We start from the raw sequence: 6,000 nt of genomic DNA, 5'->3' as shown, positions 1-6,000 counted from the left end.
AAAAAAAAAAAAAAAAAGAATTAAATCTAGCCACATATTATTTGCAAGTGAAAGAAATAAAAGATAAAGAAATAGAATGATAGAAAATGCCAAGCTGAACCCTCAGGGTAAAGGCTTATAATCTCCATTCTCGGAAGGCTGAGGTGGGGTCACAAGTTCAAGGTCTCCCTGGACTAAAAAGTGAGTTCGAGACCAGTCTGGACAAATCGATGAAATGATGTCTCAAACAGCAAGCAAGCAAACAAACAAACAAACTGCTTAGGAATATAGTGTGGTGCTAGAATGCTTGCTGAGTATGAGTGGGGGCCTCATCTCAACCCCCCCATGAGTAGTTAACTGAGAAGATAAAAGGATGAGGAAATTAATTTTAAGAATTAACTTGGCATGTCGTTTTATTATCGTTGCTGTGATAAAACTCTACGGCAGAGGTAATACCTAGGAGAAAGGCTTGCTTAGCTCACAGTTCCAGGTTATAGTTCATGCGGACGGGAGGGATCCAAGTGTCTGGAACTGGAAGCAGCTAATCATGTCCACAGTTAGGATCAGCAATGAATTAATGCTGCAGACCTACTTGTGTTCAGCCCCTTTCCCTCTCCATACATATAGAAACCAGGACCCAAACCCAAGAACTGTCCTCATGTCCTTTGGCTTCAATTAACAAAATCAAGACACTCTCCCACAGACATGGCCACAGGTCAATGAGATCAGACAATTCCAAATTGAAACCCACCATAGAGTAGATTTTAGGTGAGGTTAACAGGGAAATTAGCAGGCTCTGAGTGGAGAAGATCACCCTAATGTAGGCAGACATCATCTAATCAAGTCCTGTATAAGTGAAAAAGGCTAGATTCTGCCAGCCTATCTCAACATCAGCTCCCCGGGATATCTAACCTTCTGATCTGGTACCAACTACTTGGATATGATACTACTTATAATATGGTTTTGTTTCTTTACGAAGGAGGTATAAAGCAGGCAATTTCATAATAGTAAAGAACAGTAGGTAAATTGGGGATGATGACTTTAAGCCCACCATTCAGGAGGATGTGTGGGATCTCTGAGAGTTCAAGGCCAGCCTGGTCTATACAGTGAGTGTCAGCCAGAGCCACATAATAGACTATGTCTCAAAAAATGCCCCATAGGAGGAATAACAATATGAACCAACCAGCCACCCCAGAGTTCCCAGGGACTAAACCACCAACCAAAGAATACACATGGTGGGACTCATGGCTCCAGCTGCAAATGTAGTAGAGGATGGCCTTGTTGGACATCAATGGGAGAAGAGGCCCTTGGTCCTGTGAAGGCTTGATGCCCCAGTGTAGGGGAATGCCAGGAGGGGGAAGTGGGAGTGGGTTGGGTGGGTGGGGAACATCCTCATAGAAGCAGGGGTAGGGAGGACAAGATGGGGGTTTTCGGAGGGGAAAGCAGAAAAGGGTTACATTTGAAATGTAAATAAAATATATCTAATAAAAATAAAAATATAAAAATTACATATATATTGGTGGTTTGAAATGGAAATTTCTGCATTCTGTGGAAACTCAGTTGTGTCACATGATGTTTTCCCGGAAACTGTCTTGTAAGAGGATGTTTTGCTGAAGTGAGAGGTCATGTGATGTTTTGCTGAAGCAGAGGCTAGAGAGATTGTTGTTTGAAGAGTATAGGTAGAACCCCACAGACAGCGAAAGGATGCTCTTGCATTGCTACACCTTACAACACTTGGCTGGGTTTTGCTGGCAGGGCAATGCTTTGCTGGTTGTCTTCATAGAGAGAAACATGCCAAAGAACTTCTCATGGTATCCGGGCTGCAACTTCTGCTGACTCTTGCCAATTTGGCGGAACCTTGTGGTTTCTGCTGGATCGAGCCAATTGCTACTGATTCTTTTTTTGGTGTTTGCTATTGGGTTGGACTCCTGATATGCTGACTGGAATTGTCCCAAATAACTACTTCTAAAGTAGAACTTCAATCCCCTTGTCCAGAAGCCCCTTGTCCTTCAAACCTTTTTTCTCTCCCTCTCATTGGTGGGCTAGAAGGGAGATTGAAGCATTATAGAACCCTAAATAAAATAGGCTTTGAAAAATCTAAGCCTACAAGTGGCTTGAATAAGAGTGGTCCTATAGGCTTACACAGCTGTGGCCATGGAGTAGGTGTGGCCTTGTTGGAAGAAATATTTCACTGGGGTTGGCCTTTGAGGTTTCAAAACGCCACGCCAGACCCAATCTCCCTTACGTTCTCTCTGCAGATCAGGAAGTGGCTCTCAGACATGGCTGCATAAACTGCCTGCAGGCTGCCATGCTCCCTGCTATGATGATAATGGACTAAACCTCTGAAACTGTAAGCAAGCCCCCAATTAAGTGCTTTCTCTTATAATAGTTGCCTTGGTCATGGAGTCTCTTCACAGCAATAGAACAATGTCTACAGCATATGATACGCCATTCAGAGATGAAGAGTTCTGACCTAAACAATACACATCCAAAACAGTCTACATAAGAGTATAGAGTAATGGAGATAAAGTTTTGAAAAAAAAAAAATCAAGATAGTAAATTTAAGAAGATATCTTTACAAATGTTTATTAAGGTTGATAAGAAATAAGCAAAGTAGTTGAAGATTAATGAGCTTTGCCTTCTGTCTTTCAGTGTATCTGATTTGCCTAGAAAACAAATACCTACTTGGTAGAGTACACAGGGAACATTTGTATCAGTTCATTGTGTGTTTGGGTCATAAAGCACCTCAAAAATTCCAAAAAGATTAGGTTTGCACAACTTATATTCTTTTTAGAAAAAGCAACAATAACAAAAGGTAAAATTTAAAACTATCTATTAATAAAAGTTTCTAAAGTACCTAGCATTTAAAAGAAATCAAAAGAGAAACTACAATAATTCTTTGATTATATCTTTGTGGCAATTTCTTAAATCCTGGATTAAAAACACTTTATTTAACAATGTGTTCCTGTTGGGAATCTGGAAGTAAAAATCATCCCAGAACTTTTATAATCTAACATTTATGTTATTTTTGGACTACATAAATAGTCTTAAGCTTGGCTTGAAATCAGGTGGGTAGTCAGCGGAATTATTTACTTACCTACTTAACATTTAAATCATTCTACCTGGAGCCAAGGTTCAATTTTGAAACGGTTTTTATCTTTTATGTCATTCTACCGTGGTTTGGATAAGATTATGTGTTGGAGGATTGGTCTTTGGAGGGCTAGTGTTGGGGGTGTAGAACCCTTTAAACCTAGACACCACTGGGAGGAAGTTAGATCACAGGGGCATTGACCTTTGAAGGTAGTGTTCTGGGTTTGTCGGCTAGTTCTTTCAGGATGGCTTGCTGCAGCTGTGGGGATCCTGAGTCAGTAAGGTGCTTGACATATAAGAACGAGGACTTGAGTTCAGACACCCACCATCCACTTACAAAGTGAGGGGTGTCTGTGATCCCACTGCTGGACACAACCTCTTTGAACTAGGAAGGGTAGGTTGAAGACTGATTATGTGAAGAAAAAAAAAAGTAATTATCTACTATTATTTAAAATTGGGGAGGAAAGGGATCTTTTGATGCTTTCAAAATTTAACTAACAATTAGAATTTTAAAAAGAGTTCACCAGGACACCCAAATATCTTATCAGAATAGATAAATTGTATTGCTCTATATTAGAAAATGGCTAGGCATGGTGGTACATACTTTTCATCCTTGGGAGGCAGAGGCACAAGAATCTCTCTGTGAGTTTCAGACTTGGCCAGCCAAGGCTACATAGCAAGAACTTGTCTAAGAAAGAAAAGTTGGGGAAAAAAGGAAAGCAAAAAAGTACGAAGTGGCATTTTAATGTCATCACATGACATGCATAAATTAAGTTAATAAAGAACTAAGAAGTCTGGGAGCTGGTGTTGAGCTCAGAGCTGGAATGCTGGTGGAACATGCACAAGTCCTGGGCTTTCATTCCCAGCATGCCTGCCCCTATCCAGATTTATTTCTATTAAAGGACATTAGAAAACAGCCAAATAAATAAAGCAAAAATATCATGTCAACAGATGGGCTGATTTAAATGTAAACTATTTAATTCCTCTAAAATTAATTTACAGATCAGTCTAATTCTAATAAAACTTTGAGAGATTTTTGGAGTGAAACCAATAGAATGAATTGTATCTGGCAAATATTTCAGGGCAATTTTAGAAAGCAAAACAAAGCAATTGAAGTCTTTAAGCCAAGGGAGCAAAATACAACGTTAGACAGACCTGTGTGCACACGGTGGCTGATATACAGGGGCTGGATGCCACAAATCTGTAAAGAAATTATGAATTATTTAGAATTAGATATTGGAAATAAGAAGAAAATAGAAGAGATTCATTCCTATTTCCTGTAGCATAAGAAGTTCTGACTATATTAAATGTAAATGTCAAATATGCAAGAAAACATAGAACACGAAGAAAAGAAAATTTCTTTCATAAACACTATAGGCCAGGCTCTCTGGAAAACAGACTCAAAAGACTTTAGGACGGAAGTTTATCAGATCTTGGAATCCATTCATATGGAGGATTAAAGGAGAGAAACTAGGTGGTATAGTTTTCACAGCTGGCTTCAGCAGCTCCCTCCGAGGGAAGCGTGGTGCTGGCACAGCTCCTGCAGGGGTTTGGCAGACCTTTTGTTATTTGCATTGACTCACGTTTGGAAGCAGGCTACCCTAAGGAGGAGGCACAACTGATCAGGAGCAATGCTGGACCTGCTGGCTTTATCCTGTTGATAATTGGTAATATGCTGTTCTGAGTGTGGGAGTACTCATATCTCTGTGAGATGCTATTTTTAAACCTTTTGGGTACATACCCAGAATGAGAGTGTTGGATCATATAGTACTCTTATTTTTAATAGTGTGAAGATCATCAGCACTGTTTTCCATACAGCAAAACCATCTTACATGCTCACTAACACTAATGAATATGAGGTGGTAGCTCAGTGTTGACTGTTATTCCTTTAATCCAATTTATTTTAAAGATAACATTAATACCAGGCATGGTGGGCCACTGTAGGTGGAGGTGTTTCCCTAATTGGATCTTGATTGTGTCAGTAAAGACGGTGGAAGCCAATCCTTGGGTAAAGAAGAAAAGGTGGGATTTCAGAGTCCCAGGAGGAAAAGGAGGGGACTAGATAGAGAGAGGGCTTTTTGGCCAGGCTTTGGGGAGAGGAAGACATGTGCCATGTAAGACCTGGGGGCAACTAGAACCTGTGGCAGCCTCCATCACCAGCAGAATTCTGATATATGATAGCTTATGAGTTTAGGGCAATAGATTCCCCCAGTAGTGGTATTATCTGGCTAGTTTTAAAATATTAAGGCTGTCTGGTGTTTTCCATCCACTGCAAATCAAGTGGGCAGGCGGCTGATCTTAGAGCATAACACCGGGCCATGGCACCGGACTTTTTAAAAATTACATGCTACAGCCCACACTTTTGAAACCTAGCACTGCAGAGGCAGAGGCAGAGGCAGAGGCAGAGGCAGAGGCAGAGGCAGAGGCAGAGGCAGAGGCAGAGGCAGAGGCAGAGGCAGAGGCAGAGGNCAGAGGCAGAGGCAGAGGCAGAGGCAGAGGCAGAGGCAGAGGCAGAGGCAGAGGCAGAGGCAGGTGAATCTCTTGAATTCAAGGCCAGCTTATGAGCTACATAGTGACAGGTCAGCCAAAGCTATATCATAGAGGAACTTTTAAAAACAACAACAACAACAACAACAACAACAACAACAACCAAACCAAACTGCCCAACCAACCGAAAAACAAAACAAAACAAAACAACAAAAAAACCCAACTCCCCAGAATAAAATTATCTTATAAAAGCAATACATGCTCATTATAGAAAGTTGGGAAAAGGAAGGAAAGTATAATGAAGAAAATCTCTTGCCTTCCTGGTACTTCAAGATGATCAATGTTAACATTTTAGCTTGGAGCTCTTCAGAGTTTTTTTTTTTTTTTTCTGACCATGTACACCTATGGCTAATGATAAAATTTAACAAAAGGCCTCCTGTTTTC

The sequence above is a fragment of the Mus pahari genome, chromosome 4 (assembly GCF_900095145.1).
Source record: "Mus pahari chromosome 4, PAHARI_EIJ_v1.1, whole genome shotgun sequence".
Lineage (NCBI taxonomy): Eukaryota > Metazoa > Chordata > Mammalia > Rodentia > Muridae > Mus > Mus pahari.
The sequence above is the reverse complement of the archived record's forward strand: the minus strand, read 5'-3'. Positions refer to the sequence as shown.